The sequence below is a fragment of the Lonchura striata genome, chromosome 1 (assembly GCF_050655825.1).
Source record: "Lonchura striata isolate lonStrDom1 chromosome 1, ASM5065582v1, whole genome shotgun sequence".
Classification (NCBI taxonomy): domain Eukaryota; kingdom Metazoa; phylum Chordata; class Aves; order Passeriformes; family Estrildidae; genus Lonchura; species Lonchura striata.
This window is the reverse complement of record NC_140703.1, coordinates 101,320,429-101,335,151: the sequence shown is the minus strand read 5'-3', so window position 1 is coordinate 101,335,151 and position 14,723 is coordinate 101,320,429. Positions and strand designations below refer to the sequence as shown.

General features: G+C 36.7%; 1 protein-coding gene across 8 annotated transcripts in view; it reads right to left on the bottom strand.

The window, feature by feature from the left end:
- Positions 1 to 14,723, bottom strand: part of GLRA2 (glycine receptor alpha 2) — a 119,775-nt gene that overhangs the window by 57,290 nt on the left and 47,762 nt on the right. The gene's annotated exons all lie outside the window — the stretch shown is intronic.

Sequence of the window (14,723 nt, the reverse complement as noted above, 5' to 3'; positions counted from 1 at the left end):
TTCATGTTCTGGACACAGAAGGAGCCAATCTCAAGAAGGATGTGCTCCAAAATTCTCCTGTATTGATGTACCTCACCCTGAGAGTGCTTGTGGAGGTGCTTCTTACACACATCTCCTGAGCCTGTCAACACAACATGGAAACACCAAGAAGGGAAGTTCTCTCCACAGCAGTCACAGTTCTGTGTCTGGGAACAGCTGAGAGCCCTGCAAAACCAGCCTTTCTCACAGTATCCTGGCAACTCTGGATGGAGTGTGCTTATGTGGAGGGGAAGACAGATAGGAGGGGGAATGATGTAGGGCTGTTTGAAAACACTTGTATAAATATGTTCACTTCAGGTTCATTTTTACAAGTGACATATACAGTACAACAACAGATTGCCTTGTACTTTTTTTTTTTCCCATTGCAGCTTGGGTTTTCTATGAAACCACCAATTTGCAGTATTTTCAGCCAAGTTCCTAGAATCAGAAATGACAGTTAAAAGCAAAAAAGATGCAGGATAATTACTTTCCTTCACTTTTATTCTAACACTGAAGTCTCAGTTGCAGTGCTCTTATCTGCCATTATTGCTGGGCATTGGTAGCAATGGTGAAATAGTTAAAGGCTTTTTGTGATGTAGCAGTAAGGAGAATTGTTGAACATGCACAATAGCCTTGATAAAATTCTCAGAGGAGGGGAATGCTTTCTGCAGTTGACAAAGTATGTGCTTGTTTATTAGATAAAATGTAATTTCACTTCTGCTTTAATCTCTTCACAGAATTATTGCATTTCAACCCATTTTTTGAGAGTCTGAATTATGAAACATTCTGCCTTCATCACCAAATTCATATATAAACAGTGACACCTGAAAATTTAAATATTTGCACATGAAAAGTAAGGTGGAATGTGACCACCGTTAGTTTTAGAGCTAAACTCTTGCACTGGAGATTATCTATAGAATAAAATAAAAGCAAACATTTTCACAAGAACATCATATTGGGAACTAGCTGTGGTTTCACAGATCTGTTTTCCTTAATCGGTAAAACTTTCACTGTTTTGGGATCCTAGATTTAGAAGTGACCAAGAGACAACACAAGGAGATGGTAAGCCACAAAAATGGTCATGTCAACAGTGTTGAAAGATTAACAGCAAATTCTGCCTAATGGAGCACTGGAACTAGCAAGAGGACACACAACAACATACACATGTCAGGTGTCAAATTTGGAATAAATCAAAAATCATTCAATAAAGAAGGACTACCACATGTTTTCTGGGAAATGGTTTAGATCTTTGCTCTCCTGGGTTACTTGGGGACCCCTAAATTTTTCATTTGAAGAAGAGACTTATCTGAAGAACATTGATTTAATTAAAGAAAAAAATCTTCCACTAAAAAAAAAATATACTCAAGTAAGTTCTCCAGCTGGTAAATTAGTCAGAGGTTTTGTGTCATTTTAATGGAACTGATGATTTAGCCTCTGCTCTGAACAGCAGATCTCAGTTTTACGGTGTGTTCTTGCTCCATGCATATGAAAAAACTACAGATCCACACAAAATACTGCAGAATTTAACCAGCAAAGCTCAGCTTTTCATTTTCTGGCAGATTGTAGAATCTCCCCATGCAGCCTGTTGGGACACTAGAGCAAAGGACTCAGTTAAATACTTTATATTAGATTCTGAGACACACTTGTAACCTTACTCACGTACTGACCTCTACAGGCATTTACAAAAAAAAAAAAAACAAATAAAACATGACCCCAGTGGGCAAGAGCTCTAAAATTATATATTGGACACAAGCATTGATCACAGAGGGAAAGATACCTCCTAAGTCAGAGACTTGCATTTGCCTCTCCCTCCTTCAAATGTGCATAATCACAGTGACACCCACCAAGGCCTGAAAATCCACCATGTAAATAAATGCAGCTCTCACAGATCATATAAATGCTCAATGCACAGCAGATCTGTACATAAATGTAAAAATGACACTGGTACATAACTCTAAATCATGTAAGAAAACAAATATTGGCTCCAGTCAGTATGAAATGTGACCATTTTATAAGCAGGAGGATTTTTTAAGTTTTGTTGATGGCAATCCCTTCTTGAAATGCTTAAATCATTTTTATCCAGAAATGCATGCATTGAAGAAACCGCTAATATCAGCTGCTGATTTCCTCCTGGAATGCAAGTTTATGTTTAGAATTGATTTTTTAATCCACTGTGAAGTCACGTGTTTGAATTATTTTTACTTTGTATGTATTCAATTTTCTTTTCTAATTTACAGCTCCAAGGGTCAAACTGAGTCTTTGTGATAGCAGTTGCAGCTCTCTGCCTAGAAAACTGGAACTGGAGACAGAATTGTGCCCTGTGGGCAGCCTCACTCTCTCTGTGCAGGGTTTTACAGTCACCTCCTGTAACCTATTTGTCTTTAAGAATAAAAAACATGTAACAGGTTGAAATGAAACAAGAGTTTGGATACCACCTCATCTACAATTAATTTATTCTAATCCCTTTTGACACGGCATATGAATAAGAGTGAGAAGGAAAAAACTAATTTCTTTTCCTAAATGCAACAGGATTGAGCTTAATTACACACAAATAGTAGATGTAGGTAAAAAGATTCTTGTATAGCTACTTGTCTGAAAAAAATACTATGTTTTGAATATTTATGCATTATGATATGGTTTTAAGTACATTTCATATTGCATGTTTGAGATAAGATTTATCTCACACTGCTTCAGACTTGTGACTTTCAGACTGGTCAGTCTGGCATTGTTTGTTGACACTTGAAGCAAGAAGTCACCTAACCTGCTTCACATACTGATGTGATTGTCAGAATTTTGCAGTGGAGGTGCCTCATTCTCTCAGATGGCTAGAAACACAGTCCAAAACAACTTTCAGTCACCTCAATTTTGACAGCTGGATCTCACTTCAAGTTTACAAGTCAGTTGTTTACTTTCTGATTTAAAATTAGTGCTAAAAAATCAGATGCATATAATAAAATAGCCAACAGTAGTAAAACTAGAAAAAAAATTCTCTGGCTTTCTCTGAACAACTTCAGAAATGCAATTGAAAATAGAACACAATTTCTTTCCATTATGGATTATTTTAATCTTTCTTCAGTCTGATATTACAAACCACAGCTGAAAAATAGCCCTCTATTCATAATTACATAGAGCTACACATGAATGTTTTCAGTGTTTGTTTAGAATCATAGAATCATGAAATTGTTAAGGCTGGAAAAGACTTTTAAGATCATCAAGTCAAACTTTCAGGGCAGCACCCCAGCATATTCATTATAAAAACATGTTCTCAAGTGCCACATCCACACGTATTTTGAACACTTCCAGGGTTGGTGACTTGGCCTCTTCCTGGACAGTCTCTTCCAAAGCTTCTCAACCCTTTCTGTGCAAAGAATCTTTCCTAAGATCTAATGTAAACCTCCCTTGGTGCACCCTGTGGTCATTTCGGCTGCCCCTCCTTTCAGGCAGTTGTACAGAGCAATAAGGTCCCACCTCAGCCTCCTTTCCTCAGATTAAACACCCCCAGCTCCCTTGGCTGTTCCACATCAGACTTGTGCTCCAGACCCTTCCCAGCTCTTTCTCTAGACGTGCTGCAGCACCTCAATGTCCTTCCTGTAGCAAGGGGCCCAAAACTCAACAAAAGATTTGATGTGTGGCTTCAACATCTCTAGTGATGTACCTCACTAGTTGATTTTAAACTATTAAAGGTCTTATTATATATTTCTTTCTCTCTTCACTCTGCCCTATCCATTAAACAGGTTTTTTTTTTCCTTTTTTATCTTACATGGATGAACAAGTGACTTGTTAATCAGTACAGTTCCCCTAACCCAAAAGGAATTCTACATTTTGAATTTTTTACTATTTTTAACATTGTCTTATTCACTTCAATTGGTATTAAAAATTATTGCCTATCCACTTAATGAAGAGCTTTTTCTCTCTCATACTAATGCTGTCACTGGAACTCTTCTGTCTTATAATTAAAGAAACTCATTTACATTGTATAGAACATTTACATGTTCCATACAAACCCACATTGTTCCCATTTGATGATACAAAGCATTCTTAAAAATTCTGACCTCACCTCTCCCATACACCCAAATCATCACTTGTTTGTCTGGCTGAAACCTGGGAGGCTCTCAGGCAATCACACTTTTCCCAGCTGCCCAAGACTCTACTGCTATTTAAGTGGCTAAAATTAATATAAAGAACAATTTTTTATGATCCAGTCTGATACTCCTTCTAACTTACCACTTGTTTTAATGAAGCTTTTCTATTTTTATTTCAACAGGAACAGAAAGGGACGGGCAATGGAGCATCAGCTCTGGAAAGCTGTGGGGAAAAGATGAATATAACTACTGGGACTATATAAACAACAGAGGAGAGGAAGGAAGAAGAAAACTACATCAAGAGTTTCCACAGTAGTGTAGTTGTGGTTACTATGTTTTAAAAGATTATATTGGCACAGTGAGAAAGATACAAGATTGCAGGCTGACAAAGACATTGAGTGAGAGACGAAAGAGGCTCAATTTGTAGTTTACAAACAAAAAAAAAGTTCAAAAGGTCACTTGGTTTCATGATAGGGCTTCCTAAATGAAAAGGCACTGGGTCTGGACAGCATTTCCAGACCAAACAAGAATTGCACAGCAAGGAACACTGACTGGAGGGTAAAGGCAGAGAATCCTGTCTTAAAAAACACTTCCCTTTAAGAGTGTGCCCAGGTAGTTATTGAAATAAAATAAAATGCCAAACTCCATTTTCAAAAGAAGACTGCACACTTTCAAGACAAGCTTAAGCCAAATACAGAATATCTATGAATTGTAGCAGAAACTGGAGGCAGAAAACCAGTGTTGTCCTGGAAATTCTCATTGTCCCTTCTGGAGCTGAAAAATTATTTCTACAAGTCACTAAGCCACATCAGAATTCAAACAAGCCAAACTATGCCCTGGTAACTTGAAGTTTCATATGTTGGCTACAATGAGCATGGCTGGAGATCAATGTGGGGCAGTTTGATTTTATTCTTTTATTTTCTTTTCAGTATTTGTGTGCCTGAGCTTGATCTTATGTGGTAAGTTTTTAATTAGAGCAGTTTTTCTCTGAACTCTTAGTATTATTCATGCTTGAAAAGTACCTACAAGTATCTCAATAAATGTTAGATCTGAGTAGGATGCAATTTTTCCCTTCCCTCAAGATTTTTGACATTCCAGAAATGGATTCTAAATTAGAATAAAAATTGAAAATGTAAAAAAAGTCACAAACCACAAATTTGGGAATTTGGGGTTTTAAAATTATATCAACTGAATAATTTCTAAAATTTCCATTTTCATGTCAAACCTTTCAGATATTTTTAGACTAGTTAAATTTTGATTTCCAGGTATCAAGGCATTTCCATAATAGTAATAAAAAGGATGTTTTGGAGAAATCAGTCAATTGTGGCTGGAAGTCAACAGAAATTATTTGGGGAATTTTTCCAACAAATGAAAACATTGTGCTAAGGTATCTTTTTCATAGCTTCAACAAAGGGATGTGTGTTTTACAAAAAGCAGTTCCTCAGAGAAAATGCCTGACCCCATATAAAGTGTTTGTCACTGCTGGAGCATAGATCTAATACAATGTGTACTACACAAAGAGGAGAAAGGAAGAACTATTTATTTGATTTCAGCTGTAAACTGCAGATTTTAGCTGAAGAGAACTTCTCTGAAATTTCACTTTCATTCTCTCTTCAAGGTGATTTTAACTTGCCTTTTCTTTAGAAGAGCATCTCAAAAGAGTAAAAACTGAAAAAAAACACAATGAAAACAGCAGCTAGCAGTGCCAAGGATGTATTTTTAAAGTCTCTTTCACAGATGGCAGACAGAGGAGCTGGGTAAGATGATTTTGAACTCTGCTCTGGACAACAGCTGCTATAGAAAACACCTTGCTTTAACTAAGAGGGAAGTGCATCTGGAGGAACTTAGTCTAATCACAGAAATCATGAATGAAACTGGCCAGATGAAATGCCATGAAGTGCAGTTCCCATATTCAGGCAATGCACAGCCTCTAATTAGAGATGTCTTTCAATTTGGGAAAAGCTTTTACTGAAACCTCATTAATGTAAGAAGCTAATCAACTCTTATAACTGCACTCACCAAGAGAATTTTACCTTTAAACAATTCATCCTGACATCATTTGCCAGGCTACAGGTCTTTCCTGGAAGGATGTGTAGTACACACATTTTTAACTTGTGAAACATCTGTCTGCTGTTCCAGTCAATGAAGACTGTCCCAGCCTGTTCCAGCTGTGCAGCTCACACACAACACTGCTAGCATGAGCCATGCAGTGTTTATCCTGATTCTAACAGGGCACCGGAAAATTGCTGGGGAAAAAAATTCTCAATTACCAAAAATCCCCAACCATACCCAGTTAAAATCAATACTCATCATTACTAAAACATGACAAATGAACCAACTTCAGAGGGAATAATTAACCAATTAAGAGAATAATTATGTGATTTTCTTTCTTCTCACTAGATGCGGTAGATAAAGAAAATATACCAAGAAAAAAAAAAAATAGACCACATTTCTTCCTAGAATGGTATTTTATCCTTTTTGATATATATAAAAGCAATGTTGGGGTAGTTTTTAGTTTATATCCAGGCATAGATATATGCATAAATTAGTTGGTCTGTGCTACTTTCACAACATAACTCTGTCATCCTTGACTTTGGAGAGCCCTGGTAAAAATAAGGGCAGCAGTAAAGCCTGAGCATCTGAATGCTTTAAGTCACATCATTCAGGATTTTGTTTTCATTCTAAGCAGATTTTATTTGTGCTAGAATGTTCAGAAGACAGCAAAATGCAGCCAACAAACTCATAAAATAGATCCTGTCAGACAACTACCACTTCCTTTAAAAAGCAAGTATCTTTATTTTTTGAATTAGAAAAAGAAACAGAACAGACTGTCTAACTCTAAAGAGCTCTTATTATAATCCTGACACTTGGGCTGCTTAATTTTCTTAATTTTTCATATTTTCTTTTTCAGTTCTATGGAAAATCAAATTGTTTTCAAGTCATTTTTTTATTAGCAGAGCACACTCAAGCATAGAGTGGTGTGGTCCAGGAGGGTGGTACACTCATTGCAGTCTGTCACCAAGCTATATGGTTCCCCCACAAATTAAGTGATGATTTCAAGTTGATCATCCCTTAAGAAATGGATGGACATCAAGCCTCCTGACCACAGATAAATTTAAAAAGTAGAGCTGCTAAGCCAATTTTAGTACAAATCAATCAATAAAGTGTTTCAATTGCTATTACACAAACAAAGGAAAATTCCCTTCTGCAGGAAAGAGACAGAAAATACCATAATTTACATCAATGAAGTAATTAAAGGCAAGTTTTAGTTTCTCAGTAGACAACCTTAGAAAGGGTTTTTTCCAATAAGTCACAAATATTGATGTATTCTCCTTATGTGTCATTATCAATAACTATTTGTAGCATTATTGTACTATCTTTTTGATGAATCATTGAACCAAGCAACATGTGTTACCTGTTCTCATTTTTTCTTAACTTACATTTCTGCTGTGACTTAGTCATTATATTCCTCTCTAGATGTATTGAAAGCTCTGGCTCCACTCTCCAGAGCCTTGACCTTTGGTAGAATGAGGGAAGACAGCACACCATGTCTGTTTCTCACAGGCAGGTCAGCCTAACACCAGATAGAAGCTACTGAGGATCAAAGCTTTTTATTCTCATGCTCCCTTCTCTTTGAGACAAGAGATCTCAATTAACTCCAAGCTTCTACGAAGAGGAAAAAGAAGAAAAAGGCACTATTTCCTCACAGTTTAAAACTTTAAGACAAAGGTTTGTGAATAATGACACATTCTAGAATGTATGATGACCATGCCTTAAAAACCAAAATTATATCATTTTCTTGGCAATACCTAGTAAAGAATTGTTTAATTTCCAAAGCTGATCTTACTTCAGCAAAGACTATTGTGCCACACTATTGGTGAATTAAAGTTGTAGTTCTGTCATAACACAGATATTTTATGTGAAAACAAGACACACTGAGTAATTTAGTTCCTGCTCTTACAGAAGCTTGTTTGATGCACCCATGAAAAAGTAAATTGTCTCCCTCTGTTTTCCTTGCAGGGAAGAGGGAGAGGAGAAGGAGGAGTTAATACTTTTAGATATAAATATCAACAAGCAATTATTTTCCCCATGAAAATATTTCCCAAAGGGAAAAGAAAGACCTGTCATTTAAGTAACAGAATTCTAATGGCTCCATTGTCACTCAAAGACAACGTTTGGGAGTAAGATGTCAATAGCCCAGCTGCTTCAGTGGCCACGTGCAGTGAGCACTGATATTCAGACTGGAAGGAAGCAGCCTTGAGGTAAACTGCAAATGAAAATGATTTTCACAGACTCCAGGGGGTCCCATCAACATTATTTCAAATGAAATATTAACAGAATATATTCATAAGTAATAGTTCTAGATGATCTAATAGAGTCAAGTCTTGCAATTATTTGAAATGCATGAGCCACAACAGAGTAGGTCATTGCTTTAGAGAGGGTTTGCAGTGTTTATGTCTGTGACAGAGCAGCAGGAGGCCTCCTCAGAGAGACACTAAAAGCCACCAGAAAGTCCTGAAGGGTGTGACAATGAAGCTGAAGGCTCCAGTATCGTGCCAGGATTATGAAACAATCAGCAGACGGGTGAGCACAATAACTTCAACCCTTCTTTGATGCTTGAAATAGGCTCTGCTGAATGCCAGCCCTCCCAGATGAATGCGTTATAAAACCTGCTGAGGAAGTGCCAGGAGTACTCAAACTACATCCCAGAGGTATTCAGACACATCTTATTGCATATTTTTAGCTGTCACACATGACTGCAACTACTGCTTTTCTTGTACAGTAAATATCACCGTCTTCACTATACAGAAAAGTAAACTTTGAAGTTTAGATGAGTACAGTGGAAAAGGTGAGTGATTTACTCATTCATTTTTGATTTCCATAGAGTAGAATTTGCTATAGATCCTAATGTATTGGTATTAATCAGATACCATTCATATCTCATCAGTCAACTTTGCACAAAATGAAGGACAGAGAGAAACTCTAGAACCCACACATAAATATTGTAAGACCCAAAGACTGTCCAGGGTACCACATACCTGCAGCCAAACAAAACAGAATAATGTGACAATTTCTAGCATCAGATTTAGATGCAGTGTTTAACTTTTATATCGTTCTTCCTCCTGCTTTTCTCACAAGTAGCACGGATTCTGCTGGGTTTCGTCTTCTTACCTATGCAGAACACTGAAGACTTCAGTTTTATAGAATTAGAAACAGTTGTGGAATGGAAGAAAAAGAATTCTTCCTATTATGGATGCATGATCACAGCATATATAGCTGTGCCAAAGATCATCCAACATCATTTTAATTGAGATTTCTGCTCCAAGTGAAGTTGTAACTGCACAGGCTAGATCTGTAAGTAGGTCTCAAAGGTGCAAAATTTCAAGAAAACAAGGCGTTTTTAGCAAGACCAGCTGCTGTAACTGGAAGTAGCAGAGAAGTTTCTGGGCACCACAGATTCTTTTAAGTGGGGCCAAGAATGTATTTTCAAGCTGGCACTAACATGGCCACAGTGCTATTAATACTCGAAGTGGCTGGAAAGTTCTCCCTGATACTCCACATATCATCTGATGTATGTACCACATTCTCCCACTGCCCTCAAGCACACACACATTAATATCCTGCCTCAAAATCACTGTTGAGAAAGCCTAATCAAAGGGAGAAGTAGTAAGAATAAAGAAATGACATGTGAAAATCTGTAGAGCAGAACTAGAAAACACCTTTCCTGAACTGTAAGTTATGAGTTGGTACTTATAAACTACTTGGCAGGAATATTTTTTTTTTTCCTAGCATTTTGTAGGACTTTTATTTCCACACAAAAAGTTCCAATCAGTTTGTACCCATTTAATTGTTTCAATAAGTCACAATATGCAAACAAATGTCCAATTACGTGAAAGCTTTTTTACCTTTGGAACTTTTTTGCTGAAAATTAAGTTCAGTCAATATGACTTCCTTCATCAGAATAGAACAGATTTCTATATACTGATTCAAATACTATATAGAATACACCAATGGACATTGAAAATATTGTCTCAATACAAAAATTAGTTGTACCTAACTTTGTCAAACCCCACTCCTCCCCCCAAAAAAGAGTTAAAGTAGGTTTCAAGATCTTTTAATATTAGTAAAAGAAGGAGTAAATGTTGTATGTTGAAACTACAATGTGAACAGAAAATAAAGTTATATAAGAATGCTGGAAATTAACAAAACTAGTGAGTCATAAAACATTTTTGTGTGGACAAATGACTGAAGAGTAACTCCTCTTGGCTACCTGACAATGCAGCCTGACTGCCCAAGAGTTTGCACAGGATACCCTCTTTCACTTTTTTAGAAAACTGACAACCAATAAAATACTCAAGGGTCCTGAACAAATTTTTTAAAACTGGAAATTGGTTTACAGTAATGCTGTCAGGATACATAAATATGTGATGTAGACCAGACATATTAAAGTACCAAGGTTTAGGGCCATTAGCTCTCCAAGAGGAATTTGTAAACAGCCTGTAGCAATAGGGTTGTCTTAATCACTTAAGCAGTGTGTAAAATGCTGACACCCACATACTCCAAGTGCCAATTAACAAATCTCATAATTGCCATATCACTTCCATATTTCCTCTTCAGATCCCGAGACTGGACTAAAAGTAATTTGTCAAAAAATTGCATCCATTCCAAGTTACTTTGTTATTGCTTTTTTACCATAATGCTGTACCAGAATGTATCATCTCTGTGCTTTGTTAATGAAAGAGTAAGCAATCACCTTTGGTGCTCTACTTCCTATGAAAACAAATGTACACAGAACAAAATCATCCCTGATAATAGCATTTTTCATTTGTCCTTATTGATATTGTCCCTCATTTCTTTTTTTTTTTTTTCTCTTATTATGGTATCATTTTAACCTTAATTTTAAAAAAAATCAAAATTGCCGTATTCCTGTATCGTCTTTACTTGATAGCTTCTGACATTCAAAAAAAGGAGACTGTCCTGCCAGAAGTCAAAGAATCTGTAAAAGTCTCCAAATATCTGGGGGATAGCTGATGACACATAAAAACAGTCATTTACTGCCAAAGGGGTTAGACTTCTTTGGCTTTGGTTTTGCAAGTCTCTGTACCTATGCTTTCATTGTATTTGCTAATATAGAGAGAGCTTTAAAGCAAAATGAAGTGAATGAAAGGATGCCCAGAAGTTTTGGTGAGCTTTGAATGAGACTTTTTTCTGCACAGATTGTTCCTTGGGGACAGAAAATGCATTCATTAAGCACTGTGTATTAAAGTAACACAAAATGAATGCTATGCAACTGTGTAAAATACAGTTGCCATAATATCTTAAAATATCCTGAAATGTTTTGCTTTATGGCATTAAAAGTAACTCATTTTCTTGGACTGTTGTTGCTAAGGTTTGGTTTATGTAAGTGTTTTAAGAAAAAAACAGTCTGAAAAATACACAACTAGCACAGCAGAGAACTCATTATTCTTTCAAATGCCTCTTTTGAAAATCCTTTCAGACTTTTTAGTCTGTTGATTCAACAGGAGAGCCATTTACAAGTAAAAAGAATAGGAAGAAAATGGTGCTTCAAGGCTCTGAAGAAAAGAACTGTTTTGTAACACTTCTTAACAATTCTGCACTACTGGACCTTGAATTCCTCCCTCTTTACTCCCCCAGCTTACACACATCTGAGACTGCAAGACAGGTGTCTTGTGTCCCTTGTGGTGCCCAGACAGTCCTCAGTCCCTCTTTTGATGGATACATGGTGCCTCTTCCCTGCAGAGGTAGAGCCCAGCACAGCCCAGGCGCAAGGGATGTCCCTGGCTCGTGCACAGGACTCACGCAGGAGGCTCAGGGTCACCCAGGGATCTCCCTGTGGCTGTGTGGTCACAGTGATTGCCCAGCTGGCACCCAGGATTTCTGCTCAGCTGGCTGATCAGCAAGACCAGCTGGGTGCACACACATTACCCAGATGGAGTTTCTAAGTGGAAAGTGATGATGTGACCAGGGAATTCAGACATAAGAGTATCAGATGTGGATAAGACTTATAGACATGAACATGTGGGAAGAGGACCTGATCATAGGAATCCTGCTATTTTGGATCACCATTCCAGGGCATTCCAGAGATGGATTAGTCAAACTGGAAGTAAGGAATTCCACACCAGCTTTCTGGATGAGCTTTTTACCACACTCTAACACAGCCAGCTAGGGCAATTCTGGTCCTCACAAGTTCTCTGTAACATATACAAAATAATTTCATCACTTTAAAAGATATTGCTTCCATGGTGAATATTTCTTGGAATTTCACCCCATATTCATAGATAGCATTACAAAATACTCCAAATATAGTAATTTCTGCAGAAATACTACAAAATTTACCAAAGAATATTTCATTTAGAAGAGTACATTCTAGATAATTCTCTTATATGCAGCAAATATGACCTTCTGATTGAATTAATTTCATTCTTTCATTTCCTTTCATTTTCCTTTATTTTCTTTTCAGCAATCCAAATCTTATGTTTAATTTTCAACAGCTGAGTGCCTAATGTCTGTGTGGCCATGACCTACTATTATGAAATCAGTGTATAGAAATGAATGTTAATTATTAATATGGAAAGGAGCGATTTTAAGCAAACAGAACATTGTTGTGTTATCTCACACCAGGGTTGAGAACAATACATAGGTAATTGCTTCTAAACAATAACATTTCAGTCATTTAGATAGTGACTTGGAAACAGACAAAAAATCCCTAAGGAATCTTATCACAATTTTTCTTGGTCTTTCCTAGGTAAAGAAATTATTCCCTTAAAGTTGGTGAGTTATGATACTTTGTTGTTTTCTGTGGTAAAGCACTATTAAAATAGAGAAGAATGGAAAGAAACTCTTGGCATGAAACTGGGTAAATTAAAGTTAAATTGCATAAATCTATATTAATAAGAACAGGACACAAAGAAGGATGGGGAAATTATATTGTATTCAATCCTAGGCTGCTTTCACAAAGCAAAGTTGCATCTGTGTTTTTCATATTCTTGCAAAAATAACCCTCCTGAAATATCTTATTCTGCTAGACATTCATGCTAGGAGCAACTTTTAAATGGATGTTTCATTGGCAGCCTAACTTCCTCTGTCTTGGCAATATGTAGACAGGGCTTAGAAAACCATTACTTTTAAACAGGGATTTTGAGGCTTCAGATCTGATACTGGTTTGATTCAATTATTTTAATATTTTTATTTCTAAATGCATTTCATCTGGACATATTTTATTAATAAATACAATTTTCGTATTAAGTTACAGATTTAAAATAACTAAATGCCTGGAAGAGCTGTAGCATGAAAATCTTGCTTTTATGTATAAGGAATCAGGTAGTGGTGATTCAGAACCTGAATGGTGCCCATGTTTCTCCAAGCACCTGAATCATCTAAGGTGGGAGTCAGCTATCTGGAATGCTGGCATTTACTTAGAACCACATTTTTAAACCAAGTGATACACCTTCAAAAGCCCCCACAAGGATTAACTAACATATAGAAATCAAAGCTATAAAATAGAGCTCAGCTGAATTAAACAGAAAAAAATGTAACAGCCTGACTGAAATGAGTTGTACTGGGCTTTCTGGTGAGATACTTTTCTGAGTGCCTGTTTTCTGGCAAAGGAATACATCAGAATAGGAGAAGATGGAGTAAGGGCAGAGCACCACTGTTCTCTGACAGCTGATGAGATAAATTTATTTAATCTGGAGTAGAACCTTTCTGATAATCAACATATCACGGTCAACATATTTTACACCTTCCCATTTTCCACTTAGCAAACACTTTTCTACTCAAGCAAAACAGAATGCAAAAGGGAAATCATTTCAGTTGGATCAAAGGCCTATGATGAAAACACCTTCTAAAGCATTTGGGGCACTCTAACACTGCAGAGCCTTTTGTCAGGGTTTGTTTGCCCAGTAGGAAATGTGGGTAGGAATCTCCACTACAGTCATTCTATTATCCATACTTCTCAAGCCAGATAATTTATAAGAAACTTGGAATATTTCAAATAGATTCATGCTGTGCTATCTAGACACAGTCTTCAGAGACTCCAAAATTGCTGTTTGAAGAGCCTGTACGCTTCTTGCCAAGATTATCTTTTCAGAAATTATTTTCAGAACATTCACTTGTAATATGGACTGAATTGTCTGAAGAAATGTTTAATAAATTTTCAGATTGAAATTCTGAGTTAATATATGAGAGGCTTTCAGTTTGAATGTAAAATTATGCATCTCTCTAAGTGAATAAGGGAAGCTAAACTAAATGTACTCACCAGATTTTTAGGTGATACTTTCTTGTTACTAGCAGAGGAGTAAGACAATCCATGCACTTTTTGGAGTTGCCCTATATTTTTGAAGTTTCCCTCCACTTGAACAGCTTGTATATTTGGAAGACCAAATGTGATATTGAGTGGAGCACCACAATACAGAGCTTCCTTTCCATGAATGCATCATGATCTGCACAAACACTCTGAATTTGTGCTTTTCATTAATACGATGACCCCAGTCCCTTTGGTGCTGGACTGCTGGAAAATAACTCTTCAGGGAGTGTATCTCGTAACTCCTTAGACTACTGCAAACTTTACTACCTCTGAACTCCCTTCCAGAAAGTTGTATA